General features: G+C 45.4%; 1 protein-coding gene across 3 annotated transcripts in view; it reads left to right on the top strand.

Annotated features, from left to right (window-relative positions):
* The window catches only part of LOC142567938 (papilin-like), a 604,722-nt gene that overhangs the window by 71,552 nt on the left and 507,165 nt on the right, over positions 1-26,005 (top strand). The window lies entirely within an intron of this gene.

The raw sequence follows: 26,005 nt of genomic DNA on the forward strand, positions 1-26,005 counted from the left end.
ACCGAGCCTCTTCGCGCCATTTCCGGACTGCAAGTGTTCAACGTAGCGGGGCCCTAAGCGGGCAAGCGTCAAATTTCTCCTGCTCTTGCGCTTCCGATGGAGATTGGTATACTCCTCCATGGTCAAGAGTGATTGGTTAACCCTCAATCATTCTGACCGTGTCTCTTCGTGCCATTTCCGGACTGCGAGTGTTCAACGTAGCGGGGCCCTAAGCGGGCAAGCGTCAAATTACTCCTGCTCTTGCGCTCCTGATGGAGATATGCATACTCCTCCATGGTCAAGAGTGACTGGGTAAACCTCAATCAACCTGACCGAGCCTCTTCGCGCCATTTCCGGACTGCAAGTGTTCAACGTAGCGGGGCCCTAAGCGGGCAAGCGTCAAATTTCTCCTGCTCTTGCGCTGCCGATGGAGATGTGCATAGTCCTCCATGGTCAAGAGTGATTGGGTAACCCTCAATCATTCTGGCCGAGTCTCTTTGCGCCATTTCCGGACTGCAAGTGTTCAACGTAGCGGGGCCCTAAGCGGGCAAGCGTCAAATTTCTCCTGCTCTTGCGCTCCCGATGTAGATCTGCATACCCCTCCATGGTCAAGATTGATTGGGTAACCCTCAATCATTCTGACCGAGTCTCTTCGCGCCATTTCCCGACTGCGAATGTTCAACGTAGCGGCGCCCTAAGCGGGCAAGCGTCAAATTTCTTCTGCTCTTGCGCTCCCGATGGAGATGTGGATACTTCTCCATGGTCAAGAGTTTTTATTTTATTTTTATTTTCTCAATACTGCGGACATCTGTCCAAGCAGGAGGGGGCTACGTGAGCAAATACAAAAAAAGCAAACATACAGATATATACAATAATATAGTCACACGGTTGTATTCCTAGTTTCCCGTAACAAAGCTGGCGAAAGAAATTTAATCTGGCAGTTTTTCTTCGATCAGTTAGTGGTTCCAAGTTTGCAGCTTCCAGCATACTCGTTGGGGAATCACGTCGTTTGAAGCACTTATAAATGAAGCGCGCGGCTAACCTTTGAATTCTTTCTAGTTTTTCAAATACCTACCACTGTGTGAGGATCCGAAACGATACTCGAATATTCTAAGAGAAGCTTAACCTACGTTTTATAGGCTTTTAATCTTAATGAGGATATGGAGTGACCTAATTTAAACTTTAGAAATCCTAATCTTTTTCAGGCTGCACAGGTTATATTGTCCATGTGAGGCACCCAGGATAGAGGTGAAGTTAAAGTTATCCCCAAGTATTTGCAGCTTTCTACTTTCCTAATCTTATCCTTTATTTTGTACAAGTATTCTAGGTTTCTTAACTTATTTGTAATACACATATGCACTGTTTTGTCATAATTAATAACCATATCCCATTCATTGCACCACTCTGCCAACCTATCCAAGGTTTCTTCCAGAAAGAGCTGATCAGAGACAGTTCGAATGTTGCTAAATATAGTACAATCTTCTGCAAATGGTTTGACACGAACAGGTGATTCCACAATTTTAACTAGGTCATTAATATAAATATTAAACAGTACTGGACCGAGCACCGATCCCTAAGGTACGCCTGAAGTTACCCCCAAAAGCCGGGAGCATGATCCATTTATTTCCACATACTGCTTACGGCCAGTCAGGTATGAATTTACCCAGTTTATGATCTGTAGGGGTATTCAGAGAAGTTTCATTTTATATATTAGTTTCGAATGAGGGACTGTGTCAAAAGCCTTAGAATAATCAAAGAAAATAGCGTCAACTTGACCGCCCCCATAAAGCACGAAAGCGAGCTCATGGACAGTGACTACTAACTGTGTGGTTGTGGAGTAACCTTGTCTAAAGCCATGCTGATGAGCCGCGAGTATATTATTTCTCTCCAAAAAATTATTCAGGTAAGTGACTATGATGTGTTTTAAAGTTTTGCAGCCCCAACAAGTGACTGATACTGGTCTGTAATTACTTACAGAAGATCGGAGACCTTTCTTAAAAACTGGTATTACTCGTGTCATCGCCTGTCGTCGGGAACAGTACCACAGGCTAAAGATTTAGTAAAAATAATGACCAAAAATTGAGCTAATACTTCCGAATATCTTTTAAGAAAAGCACGGGGAATGTTATCTGGCCCTGTAGCTTTCTTTGCGTCTAACCGTAGAAGAAGCTCGGTCACACCCTCAATAGTTACGCTAATCACGTCTGGGCTGTCAAATATCTGCCTCTCGGCAACACTATTGCTTAAAGTGGAATAAACACTTTCGAAAAACGCATTAAACGCTTCAGCTATTTTCTTTGCATCTTTAATTGTTACTTCACCATCGCATATTTCCCACGAAAGCGGGGAATGTTTGTTAGATAGGAATTGCCAAAATTTTGGGGAGTTCTGAGAGGCAAATTGACCAAGTGTTTCCGTAAAATAATGTTTCCTTGCCTCTGTCAGTTTTAGAGCCAAGTCATTTGCCATCTTGCTAACAATTGTCCTGTCGTAATCCTTAGATTTTCTTTATCGTTTTACTTTACGTTTGAGACGAATGACGTCTCTGTTTATCCAGGGATTCTGTCTGCGAGTGTTTTTTGTTTTATCTGGAATGAATTTTCTGATACAAAAGTGGCACAACGACTTAAACTTGTTCCACAAAGAATTCACGTCATCGTCAGTATCGAGCTGTACAAGTGCTTCTTCCAAATAATGCACAATTGCAATAATGTAGAAACATAATTTTTAACAGCTATATACTTGGCAGTACGTAACTGTGATCGAGTAGGAAGCGCGCATGTGAAGTACACTATTTTGTGCGCAGAGATCCCTTCGTTCACTTCAACTTTATAGTCAGAAATGCTAGCAGAGCATAATATAAGATCGAGAATTGAAGTCGCTGAATCTGTAATCCTTGTAGGCAGGTAAACAGTTTGGCTAAGGTTGTGCGCTAGTAATATATCTAGCAAGGCTTCAGAACGTTTAGTGTCCATTGAGCCACATGACATTGAATACCAGTCAATATGAGATAAGTTGAAGTCCCCGGCATTATAACATTTCGATTTTGATAACTGTCTAGGTAATCATACAACTCTAATAAGAAATCCGGATGAGTCCCGGGTGGCCTGTAAACGCCCCCGACGACAACTTGGTTACCCGACAACTTCACCTTACAGAAAACACTTACATGCTCCATGCTAACAGCAGTGATTGGGTAACCCTCAATCATTCTGACCGAGTCTCTTAGCGCCATTTCCCGACTGCAAGTGTTCAACGTAGCGGGGCCCTAAGCGGGCAAGCGCCAAATTTCTGCAACAAATTGCCCGCTTGTAGGCTTTATAATTGCTGATGAGCACAGGTTTGAGTATGATGGATCTTACCTACTGTGGCTGAGCGACCTCTCTCGAAGGCGACCACTTCCGCTCAGATCGACAAACGTACTGCCCAGCTATGCCTCTGTGAACGGCAAGCGACAGGCGAAATAGCTCCAAATATGTCTTGAGGGGCGTTGCAGCAGCGGCATACGCTCAAGCGACGCATGCATTATTGAGTATTGTCTTTATTGCTCTACGCAGCGATACGAAAGTAAGGCATGTGGATGTGTACGGTCGCAAAGATAAAGGCGTAATGCAATAACGTGTTTTCGTTACACGCACTTTTACCGAAGGACCTCCTCTGGGTAATTTTATATACGTTTAGCCTCAAAAGCCCCGATTTTTTATCGAATACAAGCCTTGGTTGCCACGGCAAAAGTACGTTTCACGAGCCTGGAGCGCGTTTACGCAACGATACACTTAGATCGCAGTGCCGTCAACCTATATTTACTTACGTGATGCTTGACCGGGAACTCGATAATCTTCTGGTGCACTTTACTATAAGGGTGTATTATTATGGTGGCCTATATAAGCAGAGCACTTTTGGCAGTCTTCAGAAAATGTTCTTTGTTGCACGGTACTGCGCATGCAGATAACCGCGTTTTCTGTTTTCTCTCGAAGTCTTCCCCCATTTACGCATATTCCATTACCTTGATTTTTTTTATTTTTGTTCCGCCCAGCTTTATGATATAAATAAGTCCAGTAACAACCCTTATTTTGCCCGCCACGGTAGCTTAGTGACTATGGTGTTGCGCTGCAAAGCTAGAGGTCGCGGGATCAAATCGCGGCTGAGGCGGCCGCATTTTGATGGGGCCGAGCTACAAGCACACCCGTGTCCCGTGCATTGGGTGCACGTTAAAGGTCCCCTGGGGTTCAAAGTTCATCCGGAGCCCCCTACTACGTCCTGCTTTATAATCAGATCGTGGTTTTCGCTCGTAAAATCCCAGAATTCCTTCATTCGTACCTTCATTTTCTAAGTCAGGCTGTCTATAAACCATGAATTATTTCACGCGTGGTGTGTATAAGAATCGTTTAACGTTGACTTGCTAGGATTTTATTGCCGCCAAAAGCACGCTTCGCTTCTCGCTATTTATGCAGTCGAAGTCCGTGCAAGGTTATATGACATTAGTAAAGATTGCCTTATGAGGGGGATGCAATATATCTGCGATTATTGGCGTGATGAATTATACCGGCCATGTGTGTCTGCGAATGTATACAACAGTAATTCAGGAATTTGAAATAAGATGCATTAGCGCAAGCTCTTGGCCCAGTTGCTGCATGATGAACTTGAAGAAGGGGGGTACCAGCAGAAGAGCGGCTGACACTGCACTGCGTGTAGCCTGAAATAGCAGGTTGAGTGGTTGCTCGCTGCAGGTTTCTTTCTCTCGGTCATTAGGGCTGTTGCTTAAGCCGGATTACAGAAAGCGAAGGGCCTTGCAGGCCAGAATCCGCCGACATCAGAGCGAAGAAAGCAACTGTAGAGCAACTGTAAATGTAGAATTAAATAGAATTTCCGACTGGTTCTTGGCTAACAAATTAACAATTAACCCAAAGAAAACAAATATATATTGTTTTTCAGTCACGCTTCAAAATTGTAGATACTACACTTTTAAACATATATATAAATAGCATCCCATTGGATCAGACAAGTTCTTACAAATAACTTGGGGTAATTTTTGATAAGCACCTGCAATGAGAAGATCACATAAACAGTGTCTACTCTAGATTGTCATCTGGTTACTACGGCTTAATTCTAGCCTGCGAGTACTTTGACAACTCAGTTTTACGACTTATGTATTCTGCTTTTATTGAAAGTCACTTAAAGTATTGCATTGACTCGTGGGGATGGGCGTATAAAACCATATTAAATCCGATTATTAGGCTCCAAAAACGCCCAATTAGAATTATGTCTCATTCTAAGAATTACGATCACACTGTCCCATTATTCCACGAATATCGCATATTAACACTTGACTATTTCGGTCAGCAGAGCATTTAATTGTTTGTTTATAAGGTCCTTAGATTCAACCACCCGTTCAGGTGATCCATATTTTACTCGTCTTCGCGATGTACAAGAAATGTAACTGCAGGTCATTTTAATCTCGCACCGCGTAGCAATATATATGGAGAGCGTATGCTGCAGTTCACAGGCATTAAAACCTGGAACGGACACCCAGCGGGAGTCATTAATTCGTCGAACTTCCCTAGTGCCCTGAAACAATATTTTCTTTCTTTGTTAAAGACAGAGTAAATGATAAATTTCTTGATATATCTGCACAAAGCAAGCAGAATTATATTTGTTAGACTATTTTCTGATTATTCCACGTAATTAGTATGACGCGATTGTGTTGTTTTGTTATTCATTGAAATGTCTTATTGCCCTGATTTTTCTCATTATGTACGTATTGAATTTCATCAATTGTATGCTTTATCAACCAGTTCAGTACTAATCGATATTGTCTAAATTTTTTGTGGGATTCGTAAAAGAAATTGACATCATAGTACACATCTTTACATTGCGATATGTATTCACCTGTATTTGAACTGTGCCCCTTACGCTGTTATTTGGTACTCTGATGTATTCACTTCCTTTTAATTGACTTGTGAATCAACAAAAAACACCTTTGTATATGCAGTTACTGTTGCTCTTTTTTTTTATTCCTGCTATGCTAGGGTTTCCTTTATATTTTTTTATAGGACCTTCAACTAGCCTTCGGCTACAGGTCCGACAAGTGATTGTTACTTGTGTTTAATAACCTGGGAAAAAATTAACATCTTTCTTTCTTTTAAAGCTAGAAGTAATTCCACAAATTCATAAAATCTCCCTCATCATTAAGGTGGCGGAAAGGCAAGGTGTGAGCGTTGTATTTTCCGCACCTTGCAAACTGGCTAGCATGCGCGTGAGGATTGGAGACGAGGGCACAAAGAGAGGGGCCTGTAAAATTAAGCACGTGACACCCTTCATCAAGTGCAAGACTGCTGTTGTTTACGGCATTCTGTTGGCTTGTGGTAAAGTCTATATAGGCCAGACAGGTAGGTGTGCTAGTGAGCGCCTGCAAGAACATAACGGATCCTTAAGCGAAGACCAGTGAAGCAATTTGGCAGTTCATTGCCGTGGCTGCAAGAAAAGAAATAATAAGTGTGCCACTGTTTGGTCATGTGACCATTCTAGGGAGGGGTATGACTAGATACGAGCTGGAAGTCTTAGAAACATTGGAAATGAGAAGTAAAACTGTGTCGGTGATATGTCTGTGTTTAACCAACAAGTAACGTGCATACCTATCGGGTAGGTAAATGGTGATTAGAAACTGACATTGAAGCACGGGTCTTGTGAGGAGTATAAGGACGCATGCGTCGGCTGTTTTCGTGCGGCAATGTACTTTTCGAGGTGCTATCAATGCACATGTCTTGGGAGGAGTTGAAGATGCATATGCGTCGGAGGTTATGGGTGGCAATGTGAATTCCAATAAAGTACAGTCGACTAGTCCAACATCCGTCCGTGTCCAACGGTTTTTCCTCGTGTGTGCATCCTTTGCGTTTCACTGGCACCCAATTTTTTAAGTTAATTAAGAGACGGAACCATGAGGACACTTTTAACATTTACGTGGTCCGTTTTTTTGGCTCTAAAGAAACCTTGCGAATTATGAAGAAAAAAAAAAGATAGGGGAATGATGTCCCTGCTGGCTTGCCCGTCTGGACTGCAGAGCTGTCAATCGTTCCCGCAAAAAACAAAGCACCATGCCTGCCGAAAGCGGAAGAGCTTGTCTGCTTCCATAAAGTTTCCTACAAACAGCAGGGGGAGCACTAGCGCCAGTGTCTACGTGAGTGCAAGCTTAGTGCTTCAAGCAGCACCAGACTGATGATTAGTGCGTGGATTCGCCTCAACTTCGTCCTCCTCCTTTCAAACAATATTGTAATTTTCCAACATTGGTCATTCGCAACAACGTATTGCGCTATAAGTTCCACAATTCGGAAGAATTACGAATATGCGCAGATAATTGTCTTGCCGTGTTCAGACAGGTACGAGGGCTTTTAAATTGTAAGATAAAGCGTGGTAATTAACGTTACAAGAACATGCTGGCGCGACAAGCACGAATATCGGACAAATCCTTGTAACAAACATTATTCCCATGGTACCTCAACGATCGTAGCGCCAGAAATATCTCGTAATTTTTGTGGAAAACTCATGTATGCATCCGTAATCAGCGGCAAAAGTTAAGGTCACAGAAAGAGCATTATTATGTGTTTCTGAGCACGCTCTACAGCTCTTCAAATACTCGTTCGCCCTGAACCAATATTCAAAATTTGGCATAATTGCACGTGACTAATTACCTAGCTAATCACACTTCAAAAAATTACACTGTTGAACGTGCTCTCTTTTATTTTAACTCTGCAAATCGTGTATCGTACTTAGCTGACGAAATGGGTGTGGGTAGAAGCGCGGCAGAACAAAGCCAAACGTTAACTGTGCTTTAATGCAGCCACTTTAGAAACCTTATTCAGTATCCGACGCGTGTTACAACTGCGTCATTGGTATTTGAGCTCATTTTGGCCGTAACCCCAATACACCGTTTACGTGTCATATTGCGGCTGATCCAAGCGAGCAGCTGTGTTGAGTATCGCGCGTAAACAGTCATGCCGGTAAAAAAAATTAGACTCATTAAATCCTGTGAAAGTGATCTAAATGATGCGTGGGCATTTGCTGCAAATTACCTGTCGTTTCGTCGTCGTGTGCTACTGTGTGGTATAAAAGCGAGAAACACCGCCAAGGAATCGTGAAGCGGAGAAGTGCGGTTTGAACACCTAAATGTTAATTCACGTAGGATGACACGTAGAAGAAGAAACGAGTAGCAGCAATGTTCACTCATCTTATATGATGGTGTGTTTGGGTGATGCCGATGCTTCGTGTGCAGATGAGCAGTGTCACGTTTGGTAGACTTTGTAGGTAGATGCGGTCGATGACGCTGCCTCCTCTGCATGAGAACGATTATCAACCGCGATCAAACGTACTCCGGCGGCGGCCGCGTATGGCGCGCCCGCGCGGGTCCTACCCTGACAGCAATCTGCGATGAGGACAGAGTTCACCGAGCGCTGATAGCTTTCTGTGCGCTGTGTTCTCGCCGATTAGTTCGCGTTGAAGTGAGAGACAGCACAAAGGTGAATTCGCTGGCTTCTGCGGGCCTTACCTTGAAAGCGATTGTCTTATATGACGGACGGACGGGCGGGCTTACTAGTTGGGTAGGCATAGGAATGCTGCCGCATTTAAAAAGACGCAGCTTCGCCCGAAAGGCGGAGCATGGATTGCGATAGCAAATTAGCACACAGCAATACGAAGTAAGGATAGTACTTTTTCGACCGTATCAAGTTTTAAACATTCGCCCGATAACTAAATTAACAAGCGTGGGGACAGCGCGCACAGCAAACATGAACACATCACATTTGATGACTGCGGACACTCGTTCTCAAAACGCTGGCTTGAGGAAACGTGGCAGCAGCACCGAGCGAAGTGACATTCCTGCTGTCTACGCTTCAACGCAAAGCAAGCGCCGACGGCATACAGCACGCACAAAGCAACGAGCCGCCGACGTACACTCATGAGCAAAAGTATACGGACCAGGGATTGCGCGATAAAACTACTTATCTTCTCTGTCTGTGAGTGCATCTTGAAATAAAAGACTGGAATCCAAACTTGGCACTATGAATTTTCCAGTGCACTCGTAAGTTTCCGTTGAAGCGTCTTAATTACGAAGAAATTCCATTTTTCGGCGACATTGTGGTCCGTATACTTTTGCTCACGGGTGTACCTGGATTCTTCCTCCAACGCATATCGTTCTCAAGATACGGCCGCGCGACCGCGTGAAGCCGCCACGTGCGCAGTTGCCGCGAGGATACGGCGTTAGCGGCCTTCTACTTTATAGGGAACCTCACGGTGACTCCGACTGCAGAAATGCACCTGGAGTGTCCATATAATTTATATCGCGATAAAATGTTGATTAACAGCGGTCGGAAGTTGAGTGAGGTGTATGTACATATAAAAATTAAATGTAGAAAATATTAACTATTCAATACGTTCTGAACTCCTTGAAAAAGCTTTTCTTCCTGGGTTGCCAATATTTTCTACAAGGAAGAGGCGCAAATCAGAGCTCGCCGCGCGCACACTTCTTGCGAATTCAAACAAGAAGGAAATGATTATGTGTTCAAACGACAGTAAATGGCGATGAAGACTCGTTTTCGACACTGTACCATAAGCAAGTGGTATGGGCAGTAATGAAGTACTACCCACCTGAACAAAGATTGCTTGTGGAAGTTCCTAGATATATAAACAGCAATATATGCTGCAAAGGCGCCTGCTTGTCGAAGATTACCCGAACAAAGTTGTAGATAATTAAAGTCGAATAAACAAAATGCCCCTTCCCGTTGTTAGGTAAAACTATTGCTTGGGCTACTTAGTTCATGCTTGAATGATTAAAGGCAAGGCGCAAAAGACCAGGACTGAAGAAGGACACAAGGCGCCGGACCTGTCGTTTTTGTCCTTCTTCAGTCCTGGTCTTTCGCGCCTTGCCTTTACTCATTCCCTTGTTAGATACTCACGTGGTCTTGAAGCAAATATTTCTGATTCTTTAGTTATATCTCGCTGGTGGCAATGTGCGGTTACAGAATTCCGGCACTTTCAGAACGTTTCTAAGATAAATCGGTCAGGTGTAGCTTTCAGAATTCCCAACCAAGCATAAGAAACGAAACGGTGTTGGTGCGCATTTTTAGAATGACTAAGCGTAAGGAGTAATACCAATAACCAATGAACTTCAACAAAACCAGCCTACCTTCTAAGCAAGCTGATGTAGTTTGCATGTGGGATTCACCACAACAGGAGGGACGAAGTTGGAACAGAATATTGTTTGCAATTACGTGCGATGCTTGCCCGCATTGGATTTGCCATAACTTTATTTTGTATGAGAGAAGGTCAAGTTCTTTCTCAGTTTGAGCCCTGTCTGCTGTGTTCGGTGGTGCAAACATATGGCACGGCTGTGAGATTGCGTGGACTAGAAAAAAAATCTCCTGCCTGTAATGTACTTCATTACGCCTGGATGCGAGTTCCATTTTTTTTTCTATTTTTTTCCTTGACGTGCTGTTCCTTCACAGAACCCGCCGTGGTTGCTTAGTGGCTATGTGGTTGGGCTGCTAAGCACGAAGTTGCGGGATTGAATCCCGGCCAAAGCGGCCGCATTTCGATGAGGGCGAAATGCGAAAACACACATGTACTGAGATTTAGGTGCGCGTTAAAGAACCCCAGGTGGTCAAATTTCCGGTGTCCTCCATTACGGCGTGTCTCATAATCAGAAAGTGTTTTTCGCACGCAAAACCCCATGATTATTTTTTCTCGGTTGGTCATGTAATTATAATACCAAAATAGCAAAAACACACTTTTTGAAGGACGAGGGAGGGAAATAGATTGTTTACGTGCCGAAGCTTCTCTGTTGAAATCGTCGTGCGCGCCTCCCTGAAATCCGAGCACGAGCACCGCGGCATTCGCGAAGCGCTATCTCCGCCCCCCCCGCCCCCCCTTCGCACACCCGAGGGCATGGAACGGAGAAAACGAAACGTGCTGACATTTCCCTTTTTTTCACGCCGAAGGTGAAACAGAAAACAATTCGCAAAGTGCGCAGTTACAACAATGAATGAGCGATATAGTTGTATTGGGAGCCGCCTGTTTGGGTGAAGGAAAAGGGGAGAAGCTGGTTTGGGAAACTGCCCCGCTCCATCCCCCAATGTTTCTCGCATTGTTAGAAGCGAGGCACAACGAAGAGAAGTAGGGCCAGTGGACTCAGCCCCGAGGAGCTCATGTACCGCCGCGAGCTTCAGATTACCCGAGGCTACCTAACGTAGTTCGACATGCTGTGCCTCATGTTTTATTCGGACTCTAGTCTCGCGGTTCGGCGCCGCATGAGGTTGCAGGCCTTGTTTTTTTTTTTTTTGTTTGGCGAGTGTTCCCAAATCTGTGCACGCACAGATTTGGGAAGACTCGCGAGGACGTGTTCGTTACGCGAATGAATGTCTGACGTGTGCGGCATTGCGCAAGTGAATGTCTCACATTTGCTTCGGCTGTGTGCCCAGAGGGTGCAGGTCGATGTCCCGATCAGCGTCGTGAATATATATGTATGCGCGTACCGTGTCGAAGCATATATATATATATATATATATATATATATATATATATATATATATATATATATATATATATATATATATATATATATATATATATATATATATATATATATATATATGTAAGGTTGTACAGTAAAAAAAAACCTTTTCTAACAGAAATCTGCTAACTTCCCCACTTCCCCATCAAGTCGTCTTGGTGAATTATGTGTAATGCAAAACTTCATTTCCCTCTTCCACCCCGCTTTGTGGGTTCTGTCTGGCCGTGCAGACAGGCATTTGGCCCACCGGGCCTGTAACGCCGGATATGCGCACCAAAAAGGGTAGGTGTGATTGGTTACAAATATATATATATATATAGAAAGACCTCACAGGCCTACGGAGAGCCATAGCTTGGCATATGGTACAGTTTATAACAAGGTACACTCGATTTGATAATATATATGTGTGTGGGGGAAGGGAAAGAGATAAGAAGAAGGCAGGGAGGTTAACCAGAATCACGTCCGGTTGGCTACCCTACACCGGGGTAATGGGAAAGGGGGAAAACAAAGATAACAAGGAGAGAGAGGAGGGAAGGAACGAAGGAAATTGCAGTGAGTTCGCTGACGTGTGTGGCCTTACAGAAATTGCATTAATAGTCACAGATGGTCGCTCAAGCCGTCGTCCTTAAGAAGCACAAAAGTGCCTTCACCGCTCTATGGGCCGACGGGCGATGGGGGCGGTGTTCCAGCAGCACCTGCACAGAAAGCGGCCGATTGTCCAGTTTTTGAAATGCTTTGGCAAGTTCTTGTCTCTCAGGGGTGTATCGTGGACAGTGGCACAGCAGGTGGTCGATGTTTTCTTTCGTGCCACAGACCTCGCATACTCCACTGTCAGTCACTCCAATTAATGCAGAGTATGGCTTTGTGAAGGCAACTCCTAACCAAAGGCGACAGAGAAGCGTAGCTTCACGTCGAGGAAGTCCGAGTGGAGGCCGGAGTTGCAGGGAGGGGTTTAGTCGATGCAGTCGTGTAAGTCGTAAGTTTGGCGAGTTCCACTCGGTCAGTGTGAGACTACGTGCCAGGTGTCGAAGTTGCCTAGCGGCGTCTGTCCTCGAAAGCGGAAATGGAAGGCTCTGCTCTTCATGATGTGCTGTGCGAGCAGTGTTGTGGGCGGAATCATTGCCACTGATTCCACAATGGCCAGGTAACCATTGAAAAACGACCTCGTGACCTTTTTGTTGGACATGATGGTAAAGTTTCGCGATTTCGTATGTCAGTTGGTCATGGCATCCGTGTCGGAGAACTGACTGCGTGCACTGTAATGCCGGTTTTGAATCACAGAACACAGCCCATTTTCTAGCTCTTTCAGATTCAATGAATTCCAGTGTTCGACGCAGGGCCGTTAGTTCTGCCGCCGTTGAGGTCATGACATGCGATGTCTTGAAGCGCAGTGTCATTCCTCGCGTTGGTACCACCACGGCACCGCCGCAACTGCAAGACGTAGTTGATCCATCGGTATAGATGTGCACGTGGTTGCTGTACTTTTCATGCAAAAGAAGTAAGGTCAACTGTTTTAGAGCAGAGGCCAGTAGATCTGTCTTCTGTACTCCTGGAATCATTAGATGTACTTGTGGACGGCTCAAACACCCCGGAGGAAACGCTGGCTTGGCCGCAGGTGCGTACCCTGAAGTAAACGACGCACGATGTGCACTGACAATGCCGCTAAATGTCGAGCAGGGCCTTGCAGCAGTGAGGCTCGCCAAGTGGTGGGAAGGGGTCCTAGCATAATGCCTGAGATGCATACGCATTGTCTCAACGGTAATGTGCGTCGTGATTGGGTAATCCTGCGCAAGGGCAATGGTTTCAGCCGTTGATGCACTGCGTGGTAAGCCAAGTCATATCTTAAGGGCTTGGGCTTGAATACTCTGTGTCGTATGCAGGTTAGACTTGCAGGTGTTGGATATTGCAGGCAGGCTGTATCGCAGGAATCCAACGAACAACGCCATGTACAGCTGTAACATAGCGCGTACAGATACCCCCCAACTTTTTCCTGCAAGGAACCTGAACAGGTGACAGATAGCAGTCAGCCGCTTTTTCACGTAATTGACGTGCGGAGTCCAAGACAGGTCTCTGTCAATTACGACTCCCAAGAATCTGTGACTTCTGCTGTATGGTATAAGTTGTCCGTTAATAGATACACCGTAACCAGACATTGGCTTCCTCGTGAATGCCACCATTGCGCACTCTCCGCATGAAATTTCAAGTCCTTGTTCACGAAGATAGCAAGATGTCATTGTGGCAGCCTTCTGAAGCCGAGCGCGAAGCTGAAGTCGTGTCACACTTGATGTCCAAATGCAGATGTCGTCCGCATAGATGGAAAGTCGTACGGTGCTTGGCAGGTTGTCAACTAATCCACAGAGGGTGAGATTGAAAAGAGTCGGGCTAAGCACTCCGCCTTGAGGGACTCCTCGGCTACCGTAATGCTCGGACGTCGGATGTGTGTGTGTGTGTGTGTGTGTCCGAAAAGGCAAGCACAACAAGAGGTACGTAATTAAGTCGGCTACAGAGAAGTGACTCAAGAATCGGCAGCAGACGCAGCACAAACCATGTCGCCATAGTTGGTGGAAGCAGCTGCATCGATATCCTTGTGTCATTACGTTACGTTTGCGTGATGGCGCTATGACTAAATAAACACTGCACGACATTTCCATTATTAGGTAGCGTTATGTTTTCATAAATTAACATTCCGTTCGTGATATATTGAACAAATATTTGTTTTATTAGCGCTACGTTTGTATAACGTTTGCACAAATATTTGCGCGAACATGAATGAAAGTTTACCTAACTCTAATTCCTCTCAATGAGCATGCGATCCACCCAGTTATTTGTTGCACTGATCACGGCATTCACTGTAACCATCTTGAAGTGCATTTTTTTTAAATAGTGACATCTAATTATCAGCGATGTATAATACTACTTCCATACTCCGAGGCGTCTTTTCATATGCAAACCTGACATACCGTAAAAGATAAGGTTAGAGCCGATTCGCTATTAGTTGGAGCACTTTATCAATGAGTAGCAGCTTATTCTTTGCTTTCGCCCTTCCCTCACTGTTGTGTACCTGCTGCAGAGAGAGTCATTAGTGCAGAGCACGTCTTGGCGTAACGCGCATAACCATCGTCGCCTACCGTCGTCGTGAAAGCTTTTTGGCGCTGACTCCGCTTTTTGGGGACATCGGTGGTTTCTTTCACAAAAACCGAATATAATTATTTCTGAAAACAGGAGAAACATTCCTTCTAACAAATTTCATGTCTAAAAAGGGCGAATCAGTTTCTCGCCCTGCTGGGAACACTTTGAACAAGGCCATGGTAGCTGAACAGCAAGATACTGTTGACTTGGACGCACAGGTAGCGCTGCCGTCACAGCAGCTGGAACTGTTGCGTAAAAGGAAGTCACGCATGTCCAGGAATTCTGGACGTTCTCCTTCGGAACTTCACAGCAACGCACAAATGTAACTCAATGGGAATTTTTTTTTTCAAGGTTATATTTCAGAATATCGACCGAGGGTCGAAAAGTTTCAACTGACTACAAGAAGATGGTAGTCCCTTCTAACGAGATATACATTTTGGCACTTAGTTGGAACATTGATGGTGCGTTCAAGCCGTTAGAGCAGGTCAGACAGGGGCGGTGGAGTCCCACGACAGGAGGAAATCGTTTTGCACCCTCCCGGCAGAGGGCACATTGACTTGAAGAAGCGCCAACTTTAAACCATGAAGCAATTTATTAGAGTTCGCATTGGAGACGGCAGTGGTATAGAGGGAGTGTTATGCAGCCCGTTAGCACGCGCAGGTTCCTGAGAGGCAGCCGAGATGCGAGATGATAGAGAGTGGTTATGCGTGTGCATGTCTTGAGCGTTCCTGGCTATGGTTTTATGCGCGTGTGCGCTCTGTGTATGTGTGGGCGGGCGTGTGCCTCCGTATTTGCTTTTGCATGCGCACGAGTGCTTGTGAGCGTTCGCGGCGTGTGTGCGTGTGCGTGCGCGTGTGCGCGCGCATGCGGTGCATGCGTGGGCGCGTTTGAATGTGTATGCGTGCCAACGTGTGTTTTCGAGCTTCAGCATGCACGAGTGCGAACAAATGTGCGCGTGTTTGTGTGCGCATGAATCATTGTGTGTATTGTGTGCGTATTGTGTGTGTGTGTGTGTGTGTGTGTGTGTGTGTGTGTGTGTGTGTGTGTGTGTGTGTGTGTGTGTGTGTGTGTGTGTGTGTGCACGCGTGTACGACGGATTGAAAGAGAATACTTGCGTGTGAAGGAGATTGCGTTTGAGTGCGGGGGAGACAGAGAGAATGTGTATGCGCGAAGGAGAGAGAGAGTGTGCGCGTGCTAGTGTCTCCGTATTTGCATATGCATGCACGTGAGTGCGTGTATGCGTGTGTGAGCGTTCGCGGCTTGTGCGCATGCCTTCATCTGGGCGTGCGTGAACGTGTGCGCGCGTGTTAGTGGCATGTGTGTGCGCTTGCGTGCTTGCCGTGCATGCATGGCGGCGTGTGAATGTGCACGCGTGCGACGGTGCCTGTCCGTATTTCAGCATGCATGCCTGGGGACAAAAGTGTGCGCTTTTGTATACACATGGATATCTGTGCGTGCGATGAAGAGAGTATGTGTGCGTGTGTGTGAGGAAGAGAGTGTGCGTTTGTGCGAGGGAGAGAGAAAGAGTGCGTGTGTGTGTGTGTGAGACAGAGAGAGAGAGAGAGAGAGAGAGAGAGAGAGAGAGAGAGGGAGAGAGAGAGGGTGTTTGTGCGTATGCGGGTGTGAGCGAACATTTTCCTGCTTACACCTACTCTTTGAAACAAACGCCATGTGGAGACCACTAAAACCCGCAGTGAAATCCACGAGACAAGAATGAATGACACTGCATTTGTAGCATTATCTCTTTCTGAAAGCGAAACCGACAAAAACATAGCGCCATTGACGTCATACCGCCGCGCTTAGCTGGCACGGCCCCGTAAGAAGCTGCAAAGTGGTTCCCCTTCGTTATCTTGCTTACGTCGGCGCCAGCGCAATGCATTTAGGGCAATGACGCGCTAAATCTGCACTATCATTCAATCGTGTATTGTTTCTGTGACCAAGCAAGCTTTCAGCAGCGCACGTTAGTTGCTACATTGGCGTTTCAAGTTTAAACTGCTTGCCTTTGAAAAAACAATGTGAATATAAATTCTCAGTCTTCTGGCCGCAAGGAACAGTCTCACGGAGCAGTACCATTCATGACAATATCTCAAAAGGCTGGACACGATCAGGTCGATGTTACCCACGATCTTTTTCCGCGTCAATTACGCTTTCAGAGAGCACTTAATTGCAAAATATTTGTTCTTAGCTCTTACAGGAGCATGTGTAATAAACAGAGTTAATTGAACGGGAAAAGAGTAAATTAGGGTCTGATTTATCTTGCATGAGTAATTGAAAAATCGCGCAACAGAAGGTCCCCGGACTGGTGTATGATGACGAGCTGAACATCAAAAATATGTAAATGCAACGTAGCTGGACCGAACAAAGGTAGTGTTGTTTGCCGTCGCTTGGAGATACTCAGATATTCCACCCAACTAGATAATTTGTATTAATTAATCAACTTCTAAAACATTATAATTATACAAAAAGTGTCAATGAGAAAATTGTTGAGCAACATTAAAACTCCCGATACAGCTTTCTCGTGCTAAATACGTGCTACATAAAAGTGTTTCTGCGAGGGTGAAAGAAGCCCACAAATGCACGCAAAATTGCCGCGAGACTGGCCGCTCGAGGCACTTTACGTGCATTCGTGGCCTTCTTTGAGTTTGAGTTTGAGTTTATTCAACCACATGGCAGGTACATGAAAGTGCACATGGACGTGGTTAGGTGTGATGGGAAAAAAGCTGCATTTAACAGCTTGACTGGCCCCATAACCCTGAAAACAACATTTCATTACAAAATTACAAGCAGCGGAGAGCGACAATACAAAAAGAACACACATGTGGGCCGTCACAGCAAAAGCGAAATAAAACTCGGAAATATATAAAAAAACATTAAACAACAACGCAAGAGATAATTGCATGACATTAATTAACCATCACAAAAGTGACCTGATATTACATGAATAGGACTTTCAGGACATTCTATGTAGTATATCAGTATTGGACAAATTACGTAAACTTTCAATTGTTAATTTCCATTTGTTCAGTAAACTCGGGAGGCAGAAATGTAATGTTTGCAGTCCATAATTAGTACGAGGACATGGTACATACCAATTCTCTGTATGTCGGGTGAGGCGACTGGCCGGATTTGGTTGCAAATCGGCCAACGTATGTAAGAGGGTACCTCCTCTGCGTATTTCTGATTTCAATGTTGTCAAGAGCTTGTATTCGTAATAACTGTTCGCTCTAAAAATTCACCATTCAGTTTCACGTAGAGTGTAGGTACATGGGGGACGGAGAACGGCAAATAGTGGGTGAGCGAGACAGGGGTCGTCGTGGTGAAGGTGAACGACTCTGCCGTGTAGATGAGGATGCCCGCGTAGAGTACCTTGTATGGCTCTGTGGAATCTTGCGGTAATAGGCAAGTACCTGGCGAGTGGCGGTAAGGTTGGAGCGCAGACTGATATCGGCATGACGTCCAGGTGTTGCGGCAGTGGCGGGAAATGTGACCAACGCGCCGGTACTTGATACATATCGGCCCGTCATCGGATGTTCGCCTTTCTGCTGGGTTGCGAAAAACCCGACACAGGTACTGGCGAACCTTGGTATTCAGTCTGTCTATTCCGTCAACCGAGCGGACACCTACATTTCCCTACGAGCTCTTCTTCGCGAGGGCAGTCACTGGGCCAGGTCACTGGACGCTACGCCTACAGGAATACTCGTACACAGTGGCCTGTACGAGTTTACAACAAGATGCCAACTGCTTGTACCGCCACCCAGACGATGCTCGTGATGTTCCTGCCACCAATATTTCTGCTTCTGTATTTTAGCTATTTGCTTCGCTGACCTCGCTACCGCACAGTGCGGACATCCAAGCATACGTGGTATCATGGACAAGTTCACATCTAGGTGATGTGATCCTTCTCTTGGCATATCACTATTCCAGCACGGCACTCTATATCGGCGCGACATGTACCCTAGTGGATCTGAGATGGTGCTGGTCATTCCCCGGCATGTTCGCACCACTGTTCTTTCCAAGCTGCACGATCTACCAACTTTTGCTCACCTCAGGGAATCAGTACGTGCGACCGCGTCCAGCGACGATTCTTTCGGCTTGGCCTGTACCGATCTGTCCGCCGCTACGTCGCTTTTTGCGAGTTATCTCGACGCCAGGAGAAGCCACCTGTGCTCACTGCTAGTTTACTCCCATCATTTGGCGTTCTTACCGAACCCTTCTATCGCGTTGGTGTAGACCTCTTGGCACCTTTCCCCATATCTGACTGATGGAAAAAGTGGATTGGCGTCGCAACTGGTTATACAGCTTTGTTCGCGTTCACCAAACCCCTTCCAACAGGCATAGCCTACTTCCTGTTGCACAACATCATTGCTCACCACAGCGCTCCTCGTCGACTTCTTACCAACAGGAGTCGCTCCTTCCTCTCTATAGTTGTGGACTACTTGCTCCGCTCCTGTTCTACCAAACATAAAGTTAGTACAGCATACCATCGTCAGACGAATGTTCTTATGGAGCTGCTTATTCGAACAATAACGACCAAGCTTTCCATGTGCGTTTCTGATAACCATCGTGATTAGGATACTGCTCTCTATCTTGTCGCATTCGCGTACAATTCATCACGCCACGACACTGCAGGTTGCTCGCCATGTTATCACTTGTACAGCCGAGATCCAGTATTGCTTTTTAATACAATGCTGCCTACCACTCAAGAGTCCGTGTCTCAGTATACAAGTGATGTCATAGCTCGAGCCCAAGAAAAACGCGAAGTTGGTCACCGTCGCCTTTTTACTTCTCAGAACAAGCGGAAAAGCATTTGTGACAGTTGTCGCTGGGACGCCGATGATATTCCCGGTGATCTTGTCTCTCTGTAATCTCTCACCCACCGCTTTGGCCAATCGAAAAAACTGATGTCCCGTTACTACGGACCTTACCGGGTCCTCTGTCAGGAAACCGACGTCACCTACGAGGTGTCTGCGGTCGCACCGACTACTCGCTCCATCCAGACTTCCCATCACGTCTTCAAGTCAGCCGCCTAAAACGCTACCAGTCCTTTTCTGCCTAAACAGCAGTGGGACGGCACATCCACCCCAAGTGGAAATATGTTGCGAAGCTTTGCACAACGCTGAGGAAGATGAGCACGAGCTTAGGTTTGAAAAAGTGACCGCTTCAATGACTAGCCTGTTGTATGCTTGGCTTTGTCAATTACTGTAAATGAGCGTACATTTTGTAAATTAAAAAAAAATAAATATTGTAGCGTTTTACGTGCCAAAACAACTATCTGATCATGAGGCACGGTGTAGTGCGGGAATTCGGAAAATTTCAACCACCTGAGTTTGTTTAACGTACACCTCAATCTAAGTAAACGGGTGTCTTCGCATTTCGCCCCCAGCGAAGTGCGGCCGCCATAACCTAAATGCGCTACCCGTCTTGCTTCTTCTCTCAGCAAAACTATTATTCTAAACCGAACTTAACGGTAAGCTTTAGCTCCTACATGGGAAATGAGCAATGGTTCTTCTGACAACCACTGCACCGCAATTCATAAGTTTTGTTGAACTTAAAAGAAACACTTAAAGTTAGATTTCGGAAAGCGAATATGTATTTAGCTGCCACTTTCTTACATTCTAAAAAAAATTCGAAATTTCAGAAATCCATACTTGAAGTATATGACTCTCTACCTGCGCTACTAAATAAGATATCAAAATTTTTTTAAGCTGCACCTAATATTTCGCTAATGCGGACAAAAATGATATATAGTATGCCACCCTGAAATACACCACTGACTCCTGAATATGGCATTCGAAAGTTCTTTACAAGCATTGTAACAACATCACATAAGTTATAAATTCATACATCAAATTTGTCCGATTGAGGTGTTCTAACGGATGCAGTTTATAGAGCTGCGATATCAGTTTTTGATACGAACTAACAGATTTGTAAATTTCGTACTTCTATTCTTTTTGCAGCTTTACCGATTTCTGATAGAATAATATACGGATAATGAATACCTTCTTCCGCAATCGGGACAGCCGAAAGTGGACGTGGAGGAGCCTGAATGTAGAGATTAGAAATGAAATAGACTTCATACTCTGCGCTAACCCTGGCATCATACAAGATGTGGACGTGCTCAGAAAGGTGCGCTGCAGTGACCACAGGATGGTAAGAACTCGAATTAGCCTAGACATGAGAAGGGAACGGAAGAAACTGGTATATAAGAAGCCGATCAATGAGTTAGCGGTAAGAGAAAAAATAGGGGAATTCCAGATCAAGCTACAGAACAGGTATTCGGCTTTAACTCAGTAAGAGGACCTTAGTGTTGAAGCAATGAACGACAATCTTGTGGGCATCATTAAGGAGTGTGCAATAGAAGTCGGTGGTAACTCCGTTAGACAGGATACCAGTAAGCTATCGCAGGAGACGAAAGATCTGATCAAGAAACGCCAATGTGTGAAAGCCTCTAACCCTACAGCTAAAATAGAACTGGCAGAACTTTCGAAGTTATTGAACAAGCCTAAGACAGCTGACATAAGGACGTAGAATATGGATAGAATTGAACATGCTCTCAGGAACGGAGGAAGCCTAAAAGCAGTGAAGAAAAAACTAGGAATTGGCAAGAATCAGATGGATGCGTTAAGAGACAAAGCCGGCAATATCATTACTAATATGTATGAGATAGTTCAAGTGGCTGAGGAGTTCTATAGAGATTTATACAGTACCAGTGGCACCCACGATGATAATGGAAGAGAGAGTAGTCTAGAGGAATTCGAAATCCCACAGGTAACACCGGAAGAAGTAAAGAAAGCCTTTGGGAGTTATGCAAAGGGGGAAGGCAGCTGGGGAGGATCAGGTCACAGCAGATTTGTTGAAGGATGATGGGCACATTGTTCTAGAGAAACTGGCCACCCTGTATACGCCATGCCTCATGACTTCGAGCGTACCGGAATCTTAGAAAAACGCTAACGTAATCCTAATCCATAAGAAAGGGGACGTCAAAGACTTGAAAAATTATAGACTGATGAGCTTACTGTCCGTTGCCTACAAAGTATTTACTAAGGTAATTGCAAATAGAATCAGGAACACCTTAGACTTCAGTCAACCAAAGGACCAGGCAGGATTCCGTAAAGGCTACTCAACAATAGACCATATTCACACTATCAATCAGGTGATAGAAAAATGTGCAGAATATAACAAATCTTTATATATAGCTGTCATTGATTGCGAGAAAGCGTTTGATTCAGTCGAAACCTCAGCAGTCATGGAGGCATTGCGGAATCAGGGTGTAGACGAGTCGTATGTAAAAATACTGAAAGATATCTATAGCGCCTCCACAGCCACCGTAGTCCTCCATAAAGAAAGCAACAAAATCCCAATAAAGAAAGGCGTCAGGCAGGGAGATATGATCTCTCAAATGCTATTCACAGCGTGTTTACAGGAGGTATTCAGAGACCTGGATTGGGGAGAATTGGGGATAAGAGTTAATGGAGAATACCTTAGTAACTTGCGATTCGCTGATGATATTGCCTTGCTTAGTAACTTAGGGGACCAACTGCAGTGCATGCTCACTGACCTGGAGAGGCAAAGCCGAAGGGTGGGTCTAAATATTAATCTGCAGAAAACTAATGTTTAACAGTCTCGGAAGAGAACAGCAGTTTACGATAGGTAGTGAGGCACTGGAAGTGGTGAGGGAATACATCTACTTAGGACAGGTAGTTACTGCGGATCCGGATCATGAGACTGAAATAATCAGAATAATAAAATGGGCTGGGGTGCGTTTGGCAGGCATTCTCAGATCATGAACAGCAGGTTGCCATTATCCCTCAAGAGAAAAGTTTATAACAGCTGTGTCTTACCAGTACTCACGTACGGGGCAGAAATCTGGAGGCTTACGAAAAGGCTTCTACTTAAACTGAGGACGACGCAACGAGCTATGGAAAGAAGAATGATAGGTGTAACGTTAAGGGATAATAAAAGAGCAGATTGGGTGAGGGAACAAACGCGAGTTAATGATATCTTAGTTGAAATCAAGAAAAAGAAATGGGGGGCATGGGCAGGACACGTAATGAGGAGGGAAGATAACAGATGGTCATTAAGAGTTACGGAATGGATTCCAAGGGAAGGGAAGCGCAGCAGAGGGCGGCAGAAAGTTAGGTGGGCGGATGAGATTAAGAAGTTTGCAGGGACAACATGGCCACAATTATACATGACTGGATTAGTTGGAGAAGTATGGGAGAGGCCTTTGCCCTGCAGTGGGCGTAACCAGGCTGATGATGATGATGATGATTATAGTGATGGCATGGCCTAGCTCAAGATTATTATTGCAGCGATGACTGTGAGCTAATGTTTGTCGTGTCCGCTGCCGGAGCGATGATGCAAGCAAAAGACTGACGCCACTCCTATGTAGCCACGAACCCAAAAAGCCCCGTGTTTATTAGACAGCCGCTTTTTATCCCTTTTGCTCCATGACGTCACAGCCTGCGCACATGAGTGTTGAGTCAGATCAGAGAACCGATAACAGCACAACGTTCTCTCTTGATAGCAACAATTCCAGATCGGCTGAGCGGTTAAGCGATTTTTTCATAAAATCGTTTATGTGTTTTACATGTATTTGAGCAGGCGGCATCGAAGAAAGGCCCGAGCTAAAGCTTCCTCTTATTCCATCACACCGGTTCTATAGGAAGCCCATGAAAGATAACGCTGACTATACGGAAACCCGCGGCCTCAGTGGTGCTCAAATAATAAGGAAAAAAACAATGAAGAGAGTAAACCCTACGGAAGCTTTGCGTAAACCGTTATCTGGGTCAGACATCCCACCCGGAATGCCGACGAGCTGTCTGGCAAGGTGTGTAGCAAAATCGTCGATTCATTGCCAGTCGAGCAAGTAACACGTTCTTCAAGATAAAGCTGATGCATAAGCGCGCTCGTTTCCAAGTGCCGAGGTAAAGCAACAGTCTGAGTGTGTTCTTCCTTTTATTATGTTTTCTTTAGTTGTTCATCATGGCATACGTCACGGCGCGAACTTCAAATCTTTAAGGTCAATACGCCACGTGGTGGCGAAATAAAGAAACTAAAGGTATGTCCAAAATTCCTGGGTACGAGTGATAGCGAGTGACAACATGATAGCATTTCCTCTCCGCAATGCTATCATGCTGATAACGCGCGTGCCGTTCGTTACCGGAAAGTACCGGGCTCGCAGCTTTAAAGAAAGGAAATGCATTAAGGCAGAGGACGATTATCGTTGTGTGGCAGAAGGGGCACGCCAAAGGGTGTAAACTGTTCTTAGAGTGTTCGTTCTGCCACACTCTAAGAACATGCAGTTTACACCCTTTGGTGTTCCCCTTCTGCCACACAACGATAATCATCATCTGCCTTGATGCGTTTCCTTTCTTTAACGCTGCGAACCCGGTAGTTTCCAGTAACGAACGGCATGCGCGTTATCAGCATAAAACAGTTTACACCCTTTGGAGTGCCCCTTCTGAGAACGCGCGTGCCGTTCGTTACTGGAAAGTTCCGGGCTCGCAGCGTTAAAGAAAGGAAACACATCAAGGCAGATGACGATTATCGTTGTGTGGCAGAAGGGGCACACCAAAGGGTGTAAACTGTTCTTAGAGTGCAGCTGCGAGGTCGTCTTGAGGCCGCTGTGGTACGGCGCTTCGTATAAGCCTGGGCAGAACTGCCCAGCTTCCATGCAGCGTATTATACTATAAAAATGGTCCTAATCATCGAAATTACCTATTACGATTTTATCCTACACATTCAAAGGCAAGAGGCTTCGCATTATGCTTTTAGATAAACATTTTGAATGCGTTTCGGAGTGCGATGAAAACAAAAGATAAAATATATATTGACATGCTGTCTAGAGTTGTTCCAGGTTTTGTATTAATAGGCGGGAAATTCAATAATCGTTCGTTTAAAAAAGACCAGAAGCAGTAATTTCGACTACGAAGGCTCTCTTCGGAAAGGTCCTGTAACCACCGTTACAGTATTTCAAATAGGTTGACCGCACTTCTCCACTTAGGAACGACAACACGAGTGCGTTTGGCGTTGAAGTTCTTTAATTAAACCCACAGTGAAATTACGAAAACTTTTCGGGACTAGAAGAAATTTGCCCTGCCTGAGTAACCGATTGAGTTAGACCCATTCCCTCGGCATTTTGTAAAATGCGCACTACCTCGGCTTTTTTTGTATCTTCGCGCACAATGCCGCATTGTCGTTAGGGCCCACTTTCATGCACACATGAGGCCAGTGTAAGTTCCTCTACTTTGCATTGGGCATCACGCGTCTGAATCGCGTAAAGTAGACCAGGGACGCGGATTTGTAGGATTCTCACATAGTCAAGGCGTCACACCGGCGGTGCTGTCGCTGTCACGGGTTCATTGGAAGAAGTACTGTGGATATAGCTTACTGAGGTGTCGTTCGTCTCTACGAGAACGGGCTTCACAGATAGTTGTAAAAAAGGGTTATACGTAGCGTCCTTTCAACCAGAGACCTTGGCTAGTTTACAGTCAAACACATGGGCAAGCTGTAATTCTTCAGGGCAACCACAGACCAAGCTGCACTCAATGCCTTGAAGGCATGCTCCCCCTGTGATTTCGTCGAGGGATGCAGGTGCCACCCTCAAGCTTAGGCTTTCTTGATTAATTTGCAACATGTGGCTTTCATGATCATAAATACGAGATGCCATTGTGGCACATTATTTAATATACCATTCAGCTGCTGAAGACAGATCTTAGCTACGATCCTCGCAAAGTGCCCGCGTTCGAGCATGCGCAGGACTATTCATAGCGTTGTTCCATTAAATTGGTGCCAAAAAATGTTAGCTGGTGATTACGATACTCGGAATTGCGAAATTTGAGCGTATCGCGTTTGACAGCGGTCGTCAGAGACCCCCGCCCGCTCATCCAGCATACGCTGCAAACGGCAGGAACAAGGCGGGCACGGTGCTTACGTCAACCGTGTCGCGCTTCTGTTTCGTCGTGGGAGAAGTCCAAGCTGCCTACTGCCGGTCTCCACGGCAAATGGTCAGCAGTTCTATGGAATTTTGAAGGCTGCCAGAGGATTCGTCGGGGTGCTCTGTGCCCCCGGATTCTTGAGTTCGACTCACGAAAAAGGGTCGGCAGTTTCTTGGACATTTGAAGGTGGTCAGTGGATGTTTGAAGCCCAGCCTAAGGGCAACCACTTCAGAAGAATGGGGAGAGGGGGGGGGGTGAGGGCACGTTGCCTCGATGATAGGCACGCAGTGTGGCACAGCCCCACTCACCCGTATTGATTGGCATGCATACTACATACATGAAGAAACTTCGTCGCAAAAGGCGGGAAACCGATTGGGGCAAGGTCCGTGGCAATAAC

Source organism: Dermacentor variabilis, unplaced genomic scaffold (genome assembly GCF_050947875.1).
Source record: "Dermacentor variabilis isolate Ectoservices unplaced genomic scaffold, ASM5094787v1 scaffold_15, whole genome shotgun sequence".
NCBI lineage: Eukaryota > Metazoa > Arthropoda > Arachnida > Ixodida > Ixodidae > Dermacentor > Dermacentor variabilis.